The sequence below is a fragment of the Canis lupus genome, unplaced genomic scaffold (assembly GCF_011100685.1).
Source record: "Canis lupus familiaris isolate Mischka breed German Shepherd unplaced genomic scaffold, alternate assembly UU_Cfam_GSD_1.0 chrUn_S1318H1496, whole genome shotgun sequence".
NCBI classification, from domain to species: domain Eukaryota; kingdom Metazoa; phylum Chordata; class Mammalia; order Carnivora; family Canidae; genus Canis; species Canis lupus.
In genome coordinates this window covers 2,700-22,504 of record NW_023330144.1, presented here as the reverse complement: position 1 = coordinate 22,504, position 19,805 = coordinate 2,700, and the positions used below count along the sequence as shown (strand labels likewise).

The 19,805-nt window shown below is 54.0% G+C and overlaps 2 long non-coding RNA genes across 2 annotated transcripts; one reads left to right on the top strand and one right to left on the bottom strand.

Moving 5' to 3' along the window:
• Positions 1-504: 504 nt before the first annotated feature.
• LOC119878263 lies at positions 505-18,221 on the bottom strand. Its single transcript, XR_005386727.1, has 3 exons — positions 18,207-18,221; positions 3,352-3,506; positions 505-618 (listed from the first exon to the last, which is right to left on the bottom strand). It is a non-coding gene; the product is annotated as an uncharacterized LOC119878263 (long non-coding RNA).
• Positions 18,222-18,741: 520 nt separating this feature from the next.
• On the top strand, positions 18,742-19,603 carry LOC119878262. Its single transcript, XR_005386726.1, has 2 exons — positions 18,742-18,962; positions 19,413-19,603. It is a non-coding gene; the product is annotated as an uncharacterized LOC119878262 (long non-coding RNA).
• Positions 19,604-19,805: the final 202 nt, after the last annotated feature.

Genomic DNA, 19,805 nt, shown 5'->3' with positions numbered 1-19,805 from the left:
CCTCAGCCCGGGTGGCTCAGAGGTTTAGCGCTGCCTTCAGCCCACGACCTGATCCTGGAGACCCGGGATCGAGTCCCACATCGGGCTCCCCGCATGGAGCCTGCTTCTCCCTCTGCCTGTGTCTCTGTCTCTCTCTCTCTCCCTCTGTGTGTGTCTCTCATGAATAAATATATAAAATCTTAAAAAAAAAAAAAAAAAAGCGGTACTGCAGCCAGGCTATGTGCACTGACCACACTACCTCAGGCCCTGACACGATGTCCCAGCACAACCCAGGCCCAAGGCTGTCTCCAGAAAAAGAGCTGCAAGAGACCATAAACTCCCTGTGGACCTTAACACAGAAGAAAGCCTACGGAGAAGAGCAAAGCTTCAAATGATTCAATCAGAACAGGAATGGTCATTATATTTGAAGAGACATAAAATTATTAGCAACAGAAATCGCTAGCTTCCTAGACAATCTAAGATATGAAAAGAGTACTCACGTAGTGTCAAGGGTCCGATTGATTTTTGCAATTATTCCAGCGAGGGGTCGATCTTGGCATACATGGTTGACATCACACCCACCACCACGATGAGCCAACTGGAGGGGCTCGCCGGGTACACGCCAGTGATGATGCCATTCTAGAAACAGAACATGTATCGTTGAGTCCTGGGCAGAGTGGTAAGGAGGCATTCGTAGCACATGGTGGCTAAGTGACCACGTTGTCCCTGGAGGAAATCTTCCCCAGAGCCTCCAGCTCCTTCTCTTCTTCTACATCTGAGCCAAATCTCTCCCTGAAGCAGATTCCTCTGAGAGTGACCCCAAGACATCAGAATCACCCAAGGCACTAGTTTATTAACACTGATTCCCGAGCTCTACCTAGACTGACTCATAACTGAACCAACCATGAAGTCCTCTCTCCCAACCTGCTACACCTTGGGGATGCCCCAAGACCAGCTCCAAAACCACCCCTCCTGTTGCTCTTGAATCATGAGGCTGTATTGTTGACCCCCAAATATTTTCAGGAGACCTCATTCCAGGCTGAGAATTTGCTATGATATGATCCTTCAGCCAAACCTTCCTACTTCCCCACCCTAAAAACCACAAAAAAAGTAGAAATGAGAAAGCACATTATGAAATAAAAATTCTGGAACCCAGGTAAGCAGTGTGCCTCCTTATTCTCTCTTGTTTTTTTTTAAAGATTTATTTATTTATTTATTCAGAGAGAGCGAAGAGAGAGGCAGACACACAGGCAGAGGGAGAAGCAGGCTCCATGCAGGAAGCCCGATGTGGGACTGTATCACACCCCGGGCTGCAGGCGGCGCTAACCGCTGCGCCACCGGGGCTGCCCTCCTTATTCTCTTTATTTTGGTGTTTGTTTCGAACTACTAAATTAAATTAAAAAAAAAAAAATTCTTGCTAAAGCCTTCTTAATAAGAGATTGATTTGACCAAGACAATGGATTTAAAAACTCTCAAAGCTCTTCTGAATTATTTTAGAAGCTACTTGCATCCTTCCATGTTATTCCCATAGATTTCCTATTGTCTAGAGGTCTAAGAGAAAGATTTTTTTTTTAAGGTTTTATATATTTATTCAGGAGAGATACAGAAAGGAGAGGCAGGGAGACATAGGCAGAGAGAGAGAAGCAGACTCCCTGAGAGGGAACCCGATGTGGGGACTCAACCCGGGATCACAACCTGGGCCGAAGGCAGACATTCAACCACTGAGCCACCCAGGTGCCCCGAGAAAGAGATTTAAAACAAAGTGGGGGTTTCTCCTGGTGTTCTCTGAAGTAAACGTTCTTTTAAGGTGAAGACACATACTGTATTACGTTACATTAAACCAAAGCAAGAAGGGTCCAGATAAGAGGTCTCCCACTCACCCAGCCTCCCCCGGCGGCCCCTCCAGCTCCGAGCCACATGGTCCTCTGTAACCATGCAGTCAGGTGCAGCCATGCACTATTGATCCTCTCTCTTCCTATCCACTGGTCTTGCCAGCAGTACTACAAGTCTTTGAAACCAAGAACACTTCCACTGGGGTGCAAGAGACACATGGCCACAGCTCTGCACCCAAGTCTCTCTTTCCCTGGATTTGGCGGTAAAAGGTGTTGCTCTCAGGAAGTCAGGTGGCAGAGCGCAGCTTCCTCCCCCCTGTAGGTGGCTCCTGCTCGACCGCGGTGAGCTGCCATGGGCCGTGTGCGGGTACCCCCACCCCCCACCCGGGGCAGCACCTGCCCAGCCAGGCCGGTTCCCATGGGCCTTCGCCCTTCTGAGTCAACGAGCTCTCACCTACTCTGGCTCCTTGGCCTTCTCATCAGCGCTAGTCTGAGCTACACCCTCTGAAAAGGAAACTGGAAAATAAATAAACGGTTATGAGTTTTCCTCATTCCCTGCGGCAGGTAACTTGATGAACTGTCCATCTCATTTGAATTCTTTCCAAACATGCATCTTATTCCTCCTATGATTTTCAAAATAAATTATGATTAAGTGAAAAAAAAATTATGATTATGGAAAACGAGACTTGTGCTTGAATAAAAAAAAAAAAAGCTTGGGTGGCTCGGTTGGGCGTCGCCTTTGGCTTGGGTCACGGGTCCTGGGGTCCTGGGATGGAACCCTGTAGTCAGGCCCCCTGCTCATCAGGGCAGTCTGCTTCTCCCTCTGCCCCTCCCCCTGCTCATGTGCGTGCTCTCTCTCATAAATAAAATATCTTTATAAAAAGTGAATAAATTCCCAGTCTTTCAGGTAAACAGAATTGAGAAACATGTGAAGTTAACTCTATTTGAATTTACATGCATATATTTCAACATCTGACTGTCTTATCAGCGAGGCATCTGTTAGATAAACTCACTGCGATTCGTACAGCTGGAAATGATCCTCCTTCTCCAAGGTGTAAAGAGTTCTGAACTCAGAGACGTGGATTTTAGTCTTTGCTTCCCTGAACAACCGCCTTATACCTGCCTACAGGGTGCCAACCAGCCTGCCTGCCTTACAGAATTTCTTCAAGAATTCAGTGAGCCTGGGACACCTGGTGGACTCAGTGGTTGAACGTCTGTCTTCGGCTCAGATTGTGATTCCAGGGTCCTGGGATCAAGTCCCGCACTGGACTCCCCACATGGAACCTGCTTTCTCCGTATGCCTATGTCTCTGGCTCTCTGTGTGTCTCTCATGAGTAAATAAATACAATCTTTAAAATAAATACATAAATAAAAGTAAAAGAACTCAGTGAGCCAGTACATGTGGAAGTGTTTCATAAGTCCCGATGAAGTACCAACCCCGTGCCCGTCAGCACTGACACACCCATCCTGCACCAGCACCCAGACGCATTCTCAGGTGCTAGCGTGAGCACCACATAGATTTAAACAAGGATCCACAAACCTTGAATCTGATGAACTTCTTCTTCCAGGAATGTAGTCCAGACAGATAGATTTGCTTAAGAGCTTCATGGCTCAGCCGCAGGTCGATACCGTCTGGGGTGACAGTGAACTGGAAGGCCACGGCTTGGGTGAGCTTCCGCCATCTTCGGCAATCTCCTAGGAGAAGGGGACAGTGTGACACAACCAGCATTTACCAGGTAATTAGCCCCTTACCTGGACCTGGGATGTGTTCTGAATTTAGTCTTTCCCAGCCATCTAACAAACTTCATATTCCATTAATAGACCCAATTCCAGGGGCCACTGGCCCCTCCCCGGCCTGTCCAGCACTACCCAGCCCACTGTCCCCTCTGCTCAGAGGCCCGGGGTGGCCGGTGGAGTCCAGGAGTGGAACCTCACCCCCACCCCTACCATCAGGCCTCCAGGCCACACCCAGCTGACCCAGGAAGTTGGCAGCCGTTTAGCCACCTGCCAATCTCACTGCCACCCACCAACCTCCTGGAGTCTGGCACAGAAGAAACCCAGAGAGTCCACAGATGAGTCCCTGATGGCCCTGAACCCCTTTGTCCAGGCAGGAGCACTGGACTCTGGGGATGCATGTGGCTGCTGTCTTGAGAGACCGGCTCAGGCGCCACTGAAGACTCCATGAAAAGGAGACACAGAGAATCCTCCGGAGTGGGTGTCTATGGGTGTCTCTGCTCAGGCTAGCTGCCCTGCCTCAACCAATAAAAGTGTGTTTCCTTTCAACGGCTTCAGAGCCAGGTCTATTCCGGCTCCCTTCCTCATGGTTCCTGTCTTCTTCCTTGGGGACTCCGGATGCACCTCACGGCTCCCTCCGGCACAGCCAGCCCCTCTGCTAACCGTCCTGGAGCCCCGGGACCATGCTCCTTCTTCCTAAGCTCTATACCGGATGCCCCACAATAAAAGGAAGCTAACAGAAGGGGGAAAAGCTACCAAGAACTATATGAAAACCCAAAATTGTATGTTTTCTTATCACAATTTCTCCTGTTTGTACCTTCTGAAGCCGACTGAGTGGGAGGAGGACCTACCAATATAAACAGGTGTCATGCTTTCAAAGATGCCCAGTTACAAAAGCCAAACTAGCTTATTAGTCTTCGGCTAATTGGAACAAATGGTTCCATTACAGGCCCAGAGAGGCATGCGGCCTGCATTTATTTGCTCCTTCGGCAAGCGTTTGTTGACTGCCTCCCACATGCCAGCCACGGGGAGGATGCAGACATTGGCAGTAAAGTCCTCCTCCTGCCCCTCTAGAGCTCACATAGGGAGGCCAAAAAGTAGAGAGGGTCCAAGAGGGGACCTCCTAGATGACATGGAAGCCCAGAAGGATCAGCTGGAGGGCAAGCCTTTCAGGCCCAAAGGTAAAACAGGACTCTGGGCAGAGGTCAAGGGCAGGTCAAGGACAGGGTGGCTGGTGTCAAGAGCAGGCAGCTATGGTCAGAGAGGATGACCCACAGGCAGCCAGGGGGAGGCAGCTGGGTTTTATGCTAAGGGGTGAAGGAAGAGCATCCAGGGGCTTTAAGTTACTGTTTCTGTCTCAAGAAGACCCCTCTGGGGGCGCCTGGGTGGCTCAGTTGAGGAAGCATCCAACTCTTGGTTTTGGCTCAGGTTATGGTATCAGGGGTGGCAAGATGAGCTCTATGTATGGCTCTGCACTCAGTGGGGAGTGTGCTTGAGATTCTCTCTCTCCCTCTCCCTCTCCCTCTCCCTCTGCATCTCCCGTTCATGCTCTCTCACATGCTCTCTCAAATGAGTAGTCTTTAACAGACAGAAGACCACTCTGGCTGCAGTATGGATGGTGGGCAGGGCAGGGCGTGAGACCAGTAAGGAAGTAAGGGCAGTCAGTCTTCCAGGAGACAGTGGCCCAAAGTGGCATGAGTGGGGGTGAGGAGGACACCCGCTCCAGCCAACAGGCTTCAGAGGCAACCCTGGGGCTTCAGGCTTGATCACTGGCTCAGAAGAGCCACTGCCTGACACAGGAGAGTCTCTGCCTGGGGACGACAAGTCGGGGGTGGGAGCAGAGGAGTGGTGTGTGGACTTAACCACATGTGACGTGGCTAGGGGCAAAGGGAGAGGCTGGGACAGGCACACCTGGGCACACCTGGGAAGAGTCAGCACACAACCTGCTTTCATGATCATGGAGGCAAGAGCAAGTCGGCAAAACTCAATCCACTGGAATCACCTTAGCTTAACGCAACCTGCAAAGTGTTCATGGTTATCTACGTGTTATTCAGCAGGCATGGAGCCAAGCTCCCTAGCCTGGCCGATTCTGAAGAAACAGATCCCATGTCTGAAAGCAGCAAGATCTCCAAGCAAAGGGCTCCTGCAGATAATGCAGGATGTTGAAGAGGGCACCTCACAGCTCTGAAATCCTGTTCTCAAAAAAGCTATCCAGGTGGCTCAAGGATTCTGCTAGCGCCTCAAGGCCACCTCTTAACCCCTCCCCACAAAGACTGCAGGCTATCACATGTGGCAGGAGGCAGGTGTCACAGAGATCACTCTGCAGAGAGTGAAGCATGCCAAACAACTTACGGACTGGCCACCCTCGGGATGATTATAAGCTCTTTCCAGGGCTTTATACAGATGTGAGGGATTATTAATGGCAGGAGATGGAACCTAAACATAGCGTCTGCAGTCAATTCTATCTGAAGGTGGTGGGTCCAGTGTTTGCTCAGGGGTCTGACCTCTGTCAGGGAGGCAGGCGAGACAGTATCTGCAGAACCAGGTTTGCAGTATCTGCAGACAAAGGTTTGAAGAACTGCCTGTGCAAATCTAGTAAGTGAAAATCCCACCCTCTGTCCTGGCATCCACAGACTCGTGTTTAAAAAACATTTACAATCACAGGGGCGCCTGGTGGCTTCCGTCAACGGTTAGTCGTCCGCCTCGCTCTCAGCTCAGGTCTTGATCTCAGGGTCCTGAGTGCAAGCTCCATGCTGGGCACGGAGCCTGCGTTTAAAAAAAAAGAAGAAGAAGAAGAAGAAGGAGAAGAAAGGAAGAAGGAAGAAAGGAAGAAGGAAGAAGGAAGAAGGAAGAAGGAAGAAGAAGAAGAAGAAGAAGAATAAGAAGAAGAAGAAGAAGAAGAAGAAGGGGCAGCCCAGGTGGCTCAGTGGTTTAGCGCCATCTTCAGCCCAGGGATGATCCTGGAGACCCGGGATCAAGTCCCACGTTGGGCTCTCTGCATGGAGCCTGCTTCTGCCTCTGCCTGTGTCTCTGTGTCTCTCATAAATAAATAAATAAAATATTTAAAAAAAAAAAGAAAAAGAAAACAATATATGCTTTCAATGCTACCTCCTATCACTGTCGGGGAAATGCCAATCAACACTGAGGCCAAATGCCACTGTAACACCCACCAGGATGGCTAGAATCCAAAGGATAGGAGGGTAACAAGTGCTGGGCAAGGCGGTGGAGAATCCAGAACCCCCATGTGCTGGGCCGCTGGGGATGCACAACAGTGCAGCTGCTATGGACACCAGTCTGGTGGTTTCTCAAAACATGGTGTTAGTACACAGCCCCGCACTTCCACACCCCGGTGTCCCATGCTAGAGAACCAAACACGTGTCCACCCAACATCCTGTACACAGAGGTTCATAACACCATTACTCAAATAACAAAAAAAAAAACAAAAACAAAACAGAAACAGCCCAAATGTCCTTCCACTGATGAATGGGTAGAGAAAATGTGGCCTATTCATCCAATAGAATGTTCTTTACTATTAAAAAGGAGTGAAGCACCTGACACACGCTACCACACTCATGAACCTTGAGGATATCCTACTATAGGAAGGAAGCAGCCAGACTCAAAAAGCCACATACTGTACAACCTCCATTTATGTCAAGTGTCCAGAACAGGCAAATCTACAGAGCCAGAAGGAAGAAGTGTTTGCTGGGGGTTGGGGTACACATGACCACTGAGTGGGGTGGATGGCCGAGGGGAGGGATGGTGCTGGGTGCCCCTGTGTGTGAATGGATTCAACCCACTGAAGTGCATGCTCTGGGTTGGGCATAGGGACAGTGGGTGAAGTCATACCGCCATAAAAGCGGTTGTTTATTTATTTTATTATTTTAATTTATTTTAATTTATTTTAGACTTTATTTATTCATGAGACAACAGAGAGAGGCAGAGACACAGGCAGAGGGAGAAGCAGACTTCTCAAGGGGAGCCTGATGCAGGACTCCGTCCCAGGGACCCCAGGATCATGCCCTGAGCCAAGGCAGACACTCAACCACTGAGCTACCCAGGTGCCCCTAAAAAAGCTTGCTATTTTTAAAATGGCAGCCTCTCGAGCCTCCTGAAACTCAAGTGTCATCTATTCAACCTTCGATGTGCCTAAACCTTCTCTCCCAAACAGGTAAGGGCAGGTGGGCAGGGCCATCAGTGTCCCACTCAATGAGGACTCCTCCTCCAAACAACTGTCAGCTCATAGCATCGAGGAATTACTGTTAAATATTTTTAGGTGGCATAGGATAGTGTGGTTATGTTTTAAACGAGCTACTATCTTTTACCGACACGTGCTGAAGTATTTATCAATGCAATTTCATCTTTCGTCAAGTCTAGGGTCAGCTTCAAGATCCCTGGGGTGGAGCGCACAGAGGAGCAGAGGTAGAAGCTGGCCACCGGTGGGAACTGGTGAAGTCGGGCAGCGGCCGTTATCGGGGTCTGCTATGCTGGGCTCTTTTCTCCTGTACGTTTGTGATTCTCTCTTATAATTTCTTAAAATAGGGCGCCGGGGTGGCTCAGTCCGTGAAGCACCTGCCTTTGGCTCTGGTCGTGATCTCAGGGTCCTGGGATCGAGCCCCACATTGGGCTCCCTGCTCAGCAGAGTCTGCTTCTTCCCTTTCCCTCTGCTTGCAGCTCCCCTACTCGTGCGCGCGCTCTCTCAAATAAAAAAAATCATGATTTCTTAAAACGTATCTAACAAAATAAAATACCTGTCCACTGTAGCTCAGCGCTACATCTGACCCTCAGGAATGAACTTCAAAGCTCCCAGGCCCTTTGTGAGCTCATCAGTGTGTCTGCCTTCTGGGGACACCTCACCCCTGAGCCCCACGAGCCACGAGCCAGCTCAACAGAGCCATGGCTGGGCCCCTTAACCAGGCATGGAGACAAAGTCAAATAAGGAGGGGTCTGTTTCCAGGGCTGCTGTCTGCCCACAAGCCTGCCCTTGCATTCCACTGTGTCCACAACATAAGAATATCTACCGACCCACCCAACTACACCTAGAACAACAACAACAAAGACTGTCTGTGGGATCCCAGCACCCCTGACCTACTGCACCCTGGCAGGAACTGCTCGCTCTGCACCGGAAGCGGGGCACACCCTCACCTTTCACCAGGTGGGTGTGGGTGAAGCCTGCCCGCCTGCCCTGCCTCCCCGTCTCCCCAGAAGGACAGCCGGAGTAACTGATATAGGCACAGCTACCGTCACTTCCCAAAGGCTGGAGGGGAGGCCAACCACGCCGGAGGCTGGAAAGAGGCAACCTGCCCAGGGGAAGGAGACAAGCCATCAATTAATTCATGGACAATTATGAATCAGGGGACCTCAAAAGAGCCCCAGTGAACGTCACTGTACTACACGGCAAGGCTGTCTTCTGTTCTAAAAGTTTTCAATCATACATGCTGCACACACAGTCTGGAATAGTACCGATGAACCTGCTGTGTCCATGTGACACTGCCCAGTCTCTGAACTCTCCGTTCCCGGGTTGGCCTCCCGGGAGACCCTGGCCAGGCAAGGCTGTCCTGTCATTCTGTCAGCACAGCTGGAAACCCCAACACCCTGAAGAGGAAGGGCCCTGGGCCAGTTGGCAGGCCAGGCCTGCGTGTGGATGCAGGCCACTTACGATCGACAGCCTCTTCAACTATCCCTCCAACCAACCTTCCAGCACAACAGTGAAGGCCACAGCACAGTGGCCCTGGAGAGGGCAGGCCATACCTCCCTCCCTGCCCCTTGGGGCTGTCACTGGGCTCTGCAGTGTCCAATCTATGACATACAACTAAACTGTTAGTGTCCATGGGCTGGCCTCACTCACTCCTGGACAAGGTGACCGGGCACAGACACCTTCCCACAATCTCTCTGCTCCTGCCAACTCGCCCCTCTTAGGGATTCTCAGGATTCTGAGCTGGGGGCCACTGGTTCCTCTTCCAGCCCCTCTGCACCCAGGACTCAGCCCCCCGCAGGACCCTGCCTGGGGCTCTACCTCTCCCTGCACACACAACTCACCATTTCATGCACACCTCCACTGACACCAAAGCTAGTCAACCGCAAATTCATCCCGTCACCTTCCACACACCCTCCCCGTTTCTCCCTCCCTAACACCCGCCACTGCCTGCTAGGCCCAGGCATGCACACAGGCTGGAGTGTCCTCATGCTGCACCTCACCCCTGTGCTGGGTGCAAGCACCAGAACCTGATAGTCTGGAAAGGTATGCTGCCCCTCACCCCCACTGCCCACCATACCATCCTCACCTGAGCACCTATCTACCTGGGTGGAAAGAGGTGGCTTCTCTGGGAACAAAGTTTACAGGGCATGACTGCTGGGATCCACCTCCTGCTCAGCAGGATGCGCACCTGCACTCCGAGTTCTCACATGGCTAGAGAAAACACCTGTACCGGCGAGAAAAGCAGAAAAGACGAGGGAGAGGGAGAGGCTGCAAAGAAACCACAAAAGCATAAAAGAGAGCTTTACTCCCCTTTGGGTCACTCATTATTTCCCTCGAATCATCTCCACCGGAAGCCCTGACAAGAAATCTGAGCAGGAGGGAAGAGAGTGACAGCAGACGCACCCTCTGGGAACACAGGCTGGCTCCTCCTCCCCCAGAAGCCCTGGTTGTGCTAGGGGGAAGGCCCCTTGGGGACTATTCTTGATGTCAGGCCACCTCTTGCTGTGCACCTGCCAGACCAGTTTAGGGGTAAACCAGGAAGTGGCCACTTGAGGCACTTGAGACGTGAAGAAATTTACCCAAAGTGCTGAAGATAGAAAGAAAGCCCCTGGGTCTATGTGGCTTGGCATGCTGTGGGGCTGTGGACCTGCTTATTTTTCCTGGCACGGCAGAAACCACCTCTGGCCGCCTCTGGTGGAGAGTGCCCACCTGGGAGCCCCAGCTGACGTGAGCTTGCATGAACCTCCCGGCCTGGAACACACCTGGGCGCTGCACCCCCAGGCTGAGCATGGGAACCATGTGACGTGCTACTTTAAAAATCATGAAGCCCACTACTGGAGAGAGAGTCTACAAGGTCTGCACCAGAGAACTTAAGCATCTTATGTTAATCTGCTCTCGGAAAGACAACCAAGATCCGAGTTGAGAGCAACGACCTATTTATGGCAATTTTTATAAATTCACATCACTGGTCTATTATGCGGCTGTTCCTACAGCTTCCCAAGCCAGACCCCCACTTGGGCCTTGGCCGGGAGAGCCTGCTAACTCCAACTCACAGCTGGGATGCCTTTGCTCTCTCTCCATTCCCATCTTCTGGGTTCACACTTAGCTTCAAAACTCCCCTTCTGCAGGCTGCCTTTGACCCCACATTCCCAGAGAACCGAGTTCCACCAGGTTTCAGCTGGTGATTCTCCCCACACAGGCTGGAAGGTGACTTTCATTTGTAAATCTTTCATTTAGGTGGCGTCTGGGTGACTCAGTTGGTTAAGCATCTGCCTTCCGCTCAGGTCACGATATCAGGGTCCTGGGATCGAATCCCTGAGTCAGGCTATGCTCGGCGGGGAGTCAGCCTCTCCATCTCACATGTTCATGCTCCCCTCCCTCTCTCTCTGATAAATAAAAACCTTTTTAAAAACTTAAAAAAAATCTTTCATTTAATCTCCAACGGAAGTGAGGAGTGTCTCCAGGACAACAAATCCTTGTTCTACTCTGAATCCATTGAGGACCACAGAACAGACAGCTCTCTACACTTAATGCCAAGTGAATGCTGGGGGCGGGGGGTGGGGGCTGACGTAACACATACTTTAGTTTCAGTAAGACTACTTTAATTTGATAACTGCCCAATGCCACTCACCCCATCTTTGGACAAAAAAAATTGTTCTGTAGTTCATTTTCATATGTGCCTGCTTTGTCCTCCTCCTCCATCAACTCTTCCTCACCATAATTTGTTCACACAGGTCAGCGGCCAGCAATCATAACATCAGCCATCCCTAAGCTAGTCCCTTACCCTTCAGGAGGAGCTGGCCCAGGGCCACCCCCATCCCGCCAGGATTCTGGGGCAGGCAGCTGGCTAAGGAAAGGAGGTAAAAGGTCAGCACAATGCAAAGTGCTTAGCCGGCTTCCAAAACAAGCCCGGGGGGTAAATTCAGATATGGAAATCACCTCCGTAATAAACAAAACAGTAAAACCTGCCCTGTGATATCCAAAATATGTAATTAGTTGCTGTCAGAGGTCCTTTCAACCTAACCTTAAAACAACAGATAAGGAGAGAGAAAGGTAGGTAGGCAGACAGACAAATGCAGCAGATTCTTTCCTGCTGGCTTTTAACAATGAAAACACAAAAATATTCCTTCTACCAAACTGTGGCTACTGGACAAACATGACCCGCGTCTCACCCGCGTTACCCATCTGATTCCCAGGAGACCCAGGGAAGGGGCACAGAATTTACCAAGGGGCAGATCAACGTGCAGGTGCCAAGACACCTGCCCAAGGTCACAGCCAGCAGACCCACGTCCAACTCCAAACACCACGTGCCTACCTCCCAGTTAAGTGGTAGGTACTCCATTAAAAGTTCCACGTAAGATTCCTAAAGCTACACAATATAAAATTAGGTCATCCTGTTTGTAACGAGAACGATGTGATTGCAGTCAGCAATAAAACTACAGTAACTACAAACACGATTGGTGCCAACGCTAAAATTATTCACAGGCACCAGCCTCTCCACTGAATTGCACAATTCACGCGCGCACAGGAGTGGGGGCTCAGCCTGCTATTAAAATCCGGCAAAGGGCGGCCCATCTCATCTAGCGGGTCAACAGCTGTGGTGGGAATCCTTTGAGGAAAGGTACCCACAGGAAGCAACGGCTTAGCAGCCACGTGGAACACCAGGCAGGGTCTCCAACAGCACAGGCCGTACTCCTCACCAGGGAGGATGCTCGGGCCTCCAACCCTGGAAAAACTCTCCAGAGAGACACTGTGGGCAGAGCCCTGCAGCACGGTCTTTCACGGGGCACCATTCACGTTTTGGGTAAGGATGCTGAGTCAAGGCAGATTATAGAGGGAATTCTCAATCATCATAGTTTGTTTTATGGCTCCGGAAAAACCCAACTTCTGCCCACGAGCTAGCATAAAAATAAAGCAAATTCAAATGTACACCTGATATCGTGCCCACTCTAGTAAATATGGCCAATCAGAAAAATACAAAGAAATAGGATCCACGCAAGAGAAAAGAATTCGGGAAAGGTCACCGAGAGTCATGTTTTTATGAAGAAAATACAAAATGCCTCACCAGGCCCCAATCATCTGTGCTCCGCTCAAGTATTTTCTCCAGATGCAGATCCATAAGCACCTGTGTCACCAGCCATGCCGATGGCGGCCCCTCTGCTGGAAGAAGCATGCCTCCACCCAAAAGAGATCCCTGAACCTCTGCTGCTCAGAGCAAGATATCGTTCCCACAAATGTTCCTGACAACCAAGGGCAAGGTGGCTTTCCCTCGCAACGCTCCTCACTCTTGTGCACCCAGAGATGGCCGCTGACCTTGCCAAGCCCCATTTCCAGCTCAGGGCCTGGAGAGGATGGTCCTATCCATAAAACATGCCTGAGGCTATGGTATTATTGCTAAAACTCATGCCTACTTCATACCCTTGAAACTATTTTCACATCTGGCCCTCTTACTGGATCCTCCCACTCATGAGACAAATCAACAGGTGTCAGAGGCAACCATTTTACAGATGAGGAACTGGAAATCCAGAACACATATAAGGCTGATTCAGTGTCATATCCAGGGGGGTGGGGTGGGGGGCAATGCTAACACCCAACACCTGCCTGCACAGGGGTCTGGGAGCAGCCTGGGACAGGGAGACAGACGGGGCACAAGGTTTGGAGAACACAGATCTGGATTCGAACTCCAGCTCTGCCACTTAGCCGTGTGTGTGTGTGTGTGTGTGTGTGCGCGCGCGCGCGCGTGCGTGTAGGAGACAGGGAGACAAGGAGACAGAGAGGGGAGGCCTTGAACAAATGTCACTGCTTATCCTAACATCGTTTCCTGGCACATCAAGTATGCAGAATAGTCCCCCTCACATCAAGTAATAGGCCTGACACCACAGTATGTAGGAACACACTGTACCGTCCGAACTACGGTCCCATGCTCCAGGAACGTGGGTTTCCACGTGTATCTGCCCTCTACTTCTTTCCTAGACCCCTCTCCCCCTCTCCCTCCCGTTCCCTGCACGCCCTGCCAGCATCAGATACCTCCCAGACCGACCTCCTCACTCTGGTATTCAGCCTTGCAGGAGCGCTGCTGATCCATTTCTAGTACACCTTATCGTACCCTAACCTTAAACCCCCCATTGTACAACAGAGTGTTTTTGAAAAAATAGAAAGAAACCAAAACTCTTCACGTTAAATCTTTTAAGGGCAGTAGAGGATTGACATTTAGGAAAAATTAGTGACAGATGCGTTATCTCATAAATGAGGAAGACTTTCATAAAATGTAAAGTCAGAGTTACAGCCTAAGAAAAACTTCTTAAGGCAAGGTTATTTTGTGTTTGCTTTTAACCTAAACACGTATTACCTTTTACTGGGGCAGTGGGAGGAGGTGCCAGGGCTTCTAAAGAGAAGGAATTAACCCTCAGAACTTGACTCCTCAGAAACTGGACGAGTCCCATCTGCAATGAGCCGTATTCTCACCAGGGCACGGAAACAAAGAGGTGACCAGACAGGGGGCGCTGGGGATCAACAGCCTCCTCGGGACTCAGGAGGAAGCCAGTAGACTGGTAGGAAGAGGAGGTCACTGGTCCCTCCCTTGATGTGGGAGGTATGGGCTTGCAGGTCTCCCATCCAGACATCCCTGAGCACAGTCACAAGGCAAAACAAGGGCAACCGGGCAGGTGGAAGAACGTAACAGCTTCCTCTGTCTGCTGCTTGCTTCCCTGGCACAGACTTTCAACAGCCCCTAAGGACCCCACCGCATCAGAAAAGTGCAGCAATCCGGGGAGAACGGATCCCAAATGTTCTTCTCTGGATTAATATCTGAAAGGCCACTTTGGGTCACAGGAATCAGCAGGAAAGGCAAGTTTAAGAGTCACGTGGGAAAGCAAAGGTAGCAGTTGGCACTCAGGGACGGGTCAGAAAGAATCTAGAACACTCAGGTTCCGCGGGGACAGGTGGGTGGTGAACCCACAGCATTGGTGGTATGGAGTCCTTTCTTTTTTGTACCTGAGTTTACCTGGTGTCCAACAACTAGTTGATAATCTTGTGCAATCTCGCAGCCTTCCACGGTGGCAAAATATACTGTACACTGAGAGAGGCAAGCCTAAGCAGCAGCAAAATTCAATTGTTGACTTCCAAAAACAGGCAGAAAAACAACCCACGTTACAGGAAAGTAAAGGTGGACATTCCAGAGAACTGAGGCTCAGGATCACCTTACCCCCAAAAAGGTCAGTTGGCTTCCACCCAGGGCCTGCTGGGAACCCAAGGTCCACCCATATTTGCGCTGGTAAAAGGGTGAAGTTCACAAAAAGCGGCATAAGCGTCAGAAATCAACAAAAAGAACATATTCTTTACTTGTGTTAATTACCAGATCTTTTTCCTTTCTTCCTTTTTTTTTTTTTTAAAGCACGCCCTGTGCAGCCTAGACTCTTTCTACAGGCACCCAAGGCACTGTGAGAGGGTGGTCCCCGGAGCGGGGACCTGGGCGCGGAGGGGAGGCCAACTCTGCGCATCCTTGGGTCCCCTAAGCACCGCCTTCATGTTGGACCCTGTGCTTGTCCTTACTTATCTGTCAAACAGAACAGTGCTGGCAAGAGCTGCTCAGGAGTGGCTCAAGCATCTGGGGAGAAAGAGAAGAGGCCCCATCAAGCCAGCAGAGAATCTGTGACACGCACTCTGAACATGCCAATTTATTTTAGCCTTAACAGCACCAATTCTTCCGGAAGCGAAGTTGAGGCTTCCAGGAGCACCAGCAGCAGCAGCAGCGGCGGCAGCGGCAGCAGCACTCTGGCCTGCCGGTAAGACCACGCAGAATGACTAAACCTTTTCTCCAACAAAGGAAAAACTGCACCGGATCAAAGTGCAGCAGCAGCCCCGGGCCGCAGCGGGGCGCGCTTTCCGCCTCCCACCTCCCCACCGCCCTCCGAGCTCCGCCTGCGTCTTTAATTGCTCGCCTGGAACGCGTCCTCGAGGGCGCCGCGGGCAGCTGCGGCCGCCGCGCCCCGCCCCCCCCCCCCCCCCGCGGGCGTCACGTGACGGCTGCGAAAAGTAGGGGAAAGGTTAACCCGAGCCCCGCCCCCGGCCTGGCGCGTCCCCGGCGCTCAGATCCTGTTCCACCCGCCCGGCTCCGAGAGACCTTCCGGAGCGAGCTGGCGCGCATCGCCGGCGCAGCCCGTCCTCCTCCCCCGGCGACACGCAGCGCCTGTCCGTGGGAAGGCCCGGCCCCGCGTGGCCAACCCCGAGGGCAACCGAAGGGCTGCGGGCGCCGGCTGCCGCCCCACGGCCGGCCCGCAGCCCCGCGCCCCAGGCGCCCAAAGCGCGCCCGGAAGGGACTCCCGCCCCAGGAAAAATGAAGTGTTTCTATGAATGGGCGCGAAGGGCCGGGTTGCATCAGCGCGGCCCTGGCCCCAGGACTCCCCGGAGGCCCAGGCTTGACCGCTGGGTTACCGCGCGTCCAGGGTCGGGCCAAGGGCGGCAGCAGCGGGGACGCCAGGTTTACTCCCTGGGCCTCCGGGTTAGGCCACTTGTTTTCGGGACCAACTCGAAAGCTTATTTTGGCCTGCGCAGGAAGCCAGTTTCTGCCACCCTGACACAAAGTATGTGCGCCCCCAAAGGTGGCCCTTTTCTGTTGGACTCCAACAGATGGGAGTTCAGGGTGCGAGGCCGGGTCTAGCAATGCTTCACAGGAAGGAAACGGGTCGTTTCGAGGCGAAGAGGAGCCCCCAGGCTCACAGAGGCTCAACCACCAGACCCCTCGGTCTGAGGCTGCAATTCAGTTCCGAGGGACGCGATGGCCCCATAGGCCTTCCCACCAGACCCTGCTTCCCCTCAAAGACCAGCTCATCTATCTGCATTAAGGTCGTCCTCCGTGCACACTCACCGCGAGTCACCTTAAATACTTCGGAGAAAGGGGGCTGGGAGGGGTGCTGTTCGCTGGCACAAAATAAAAAAAAAAAAAAAAAACAGGGAGGCCAGCCACGTTCTAATCCCTTAGTTTGAGGTTCGGGAGGAAATCAACACGCCTGAATATCTGGAATGGCCAGAAACCCGACGCCGGTGCAAGAGGATGGTGTAACAAAATACACGTTTCAAAAAGGTTAAACGGATTTCTATTTTATTCGGCAACTTACAAAGTTACCAGTTCCCCCACAACAATCTCCCTTTAAATAATTCAACCCAGGGAGCACCGAGGAACCGAAAGCCTTGTCCTGAGCGGGGACTGCTTAAGCGTGTTCTGCACCGAACCTGGTTAATTATACGGGATGGTTAACTCTCGGTGTTCAAGTCGGCCCTCACCTTGGTTCCCTCCAGCTTTCACGAAAGCCAACAAACACGCTGACCCACGGCCTTTCCGAGCAAAACGAAAGGAAAGGAAAAGGTCGTGGCCTCGCTGAGGGAGCGGAGGTCAGGGCTGCACCCGTCGGGGCTCCGGACGGCGCCTGCCGGGGCTTGCGGGCCCAGGGAGCCCGGACCCGGTCACGTGACGCCCCTCCCCCACCCCCGCGCGGCGGGGGGGCGCGACCTTGGGCGGACGCTCGGCGCCCACCTGCCCCGCACCCAGGGCCTCACCGGGGGGTGGGGGGCGTCCGCCAGCGAGACCCCGGCCGGGCGCCCCTGTGGTCCCCGGCGGACGCTCGGGGCCGCGCCTGGAGCCCCGCGTCAAGGGCGTGTCCCGACGGCTGCAATGCGGGGGCAGCCGGGGAGGGGGGCGGACGGCGCGCCGGGGAGTCCTGAGGCCCCAGCGTCCCTCTAGCTCCCGCCTGGAACCCCAGGACGGCCCCCCAGACCCAGTCTACCCCGATGGGGGGAGGGATGCGGCGGGATCGAGAGCGGGTGGACGGCGCCCAGCCAAGTCCAGAAGGCCGAGCATCCGTCCTGCAGCCTCGCCGCCCCTCGGACGGACCCCCACGCCCAAACCATTCCTAAGAGAAGGGTGGGATGAGCGGATGTGGGAGCCGGCGCCCCTCGTGGCCCCGGGCCGGGGGCATCCAGCCAAATCCGGAGACCCGCGCATCCCTCCAGCTCCGGCACCGCACCCGCCGGCGGGCCGACCCTCGGGCGTACCCTCACACCCAATCCACTCCCGGGAGAGGACGGGGAGAGGAGCGAGCAAAGAAGCCAGTGGCCCTGCTAGTCCCGGCTTGGCGCATCCTGCCAAGTCCGGGGGCTGAGCATCCCTCTCGCGGCCGCACCGGACCCGCACCGGGGACTCGCGCGCACACCGGCCCCCGGCGGACGCCCCCCGCCCCCCGCGATCCGATCCGGGGCGGGAGGTGAGGAGTCCCTGCCGCGCTCGCGTTTCGGGCTCCCGGCGAAACCCGCCGTCCGGGTGGAGGGATGCTGGGGTTCCCCTCCGCGCCGCGGGGGCCCCCCGCCCCCGCCTGGGTCGGGACCCGGGCAGTCCCCGCGCGCCCCCCCGAGCCCGCCGCAGCCCGCAGGCCCGCGCGCCGTCCGCGGGCGCAGCCTCGGCCCAGCCTTACCGAGTCAGCGAACGGAGGCGCGGCGGCGGCGGCGGAGGCGGCGGAGGCGGCGGCGCACTGAGCGCTCAGCGAGCGAGAGCCGGGGGCTGGAGGGCCGCGGGCGAGGCCGAGTGCACCCGACGCCGCCGCCGCCGATTGGCTGGAGCGTGCGGGGCTGCGGTGCGGGCGGGGCTGAGACTCCCCGCGCGGGGCGGGCGGGAGGGGGGGGCCGCGGGGGGGGCGGGACCGGGGCGGGGCGGGGCCTCCGCAGCTCCCCGGGAGCGTGTCGGGTGAGGAAACTGAGGCTGCTGGGGGCACGCGGCCAACGCCTCTGCCAGCCTGGGGCCCGGGGCGAGAATCCTCAGCCCGGAGACTCGGTTTTTCATCTGAAAAATGGGCCAACTCCCGTGGGCCAAGCCCGTAAAAGTGCTTAGCAGGGTGCGGGGTTCACGCGAGCCCTCCACAGCCATTGCCGCCTCTAATCCGCAAAGCGCCCCCATAAATAGCCGATCCCGGCCGGGGCTGCAGAAAGGATCACTAACTCGCGCATTGACCATATGGCTGAGAAAATGGACCCGACGCTGGAGCCAAGTCTAACTCCAGAGCCGTCGCCCCAAATCCCCAAATCGGACATTGTCCCCGGAGTGACAGCTCAGGCGAGCCGGAGGCCGCGTGGCTCGCGGAGCCAACCCGCTGCTGCGAGTTCCCGCGACCCTTCTGAGAAGGCCTCTTCCTCCTCATCTAACCGGGAGAAAAACACCTCCCTCGGGGGCTTTGGTAAGATTTGGCAAATTAATCATTCAGGCGCCTAAAGCAGTGTAGGTGCCAGGAAAGACCTGGCTGGTAGTGGGGACAGAGTGACCCAGAGACCCTTGCGTGGGCGGACCCCCGGGGCCTGGGCCGGCAGCTGCCGCAGGGCGCTCAGGTCAGGGGCGCAGCGGTTCCCCCCGCCCCGCCCCGCCCCGCCCGCGCCTTCCCTTCCCTCTAGCTGGTGGCCCTGCAGGTAACAGGTGCTCCGTAAAGGCCCCAGGTTTATGAACAGAGACCCGGCTCTCCTAGAGCTCAGTGACTTCTTTGGGCAATGAAAAGGCCATGCTTGCCTCCATCTTTCTGCCTGTATCCTTTGGTGGTTACCACTGGAAGGTTTAGAAGAGAAATGAAAGTTCTCTCTTGTTCCCGCCCCGTCACTGCTGCTACTACAGTTAACTGTTGGTGTGCGCTCTCCAGGCTGTTTGAAGTGAAGTCACAGGATCTGTGCTGTTTGTGACACTCTTGTTTTCACTTGGCTCCCCCCTTGGACGACGGTTCCCTGTGGAGATACAGAGATGACCTCCTCTGTCTCGGTGATGAACGCGCCCCACGGCCCTTAGAGCCCCTTTTCACCATTGCGGGTATAAATAAAGCTGCACTGGCTGTGAGTGGGCCTCTCTGAGCTCTGATTTCTCTCTGTAGATCCCTAGTAGTGAAGCAACTGAGTCAAAGGGCAGGCACCTGTGACATTTTGGTGACATTGGTGTCACTTGCAGAGCCCGCCCCAAAGAAGCTTACTGGCATCTATCTATTCCTACCCAGGCATGGGAGTGGAGTCCTGTCTCTAGGGACCATCAGTGCTGTCTGTCT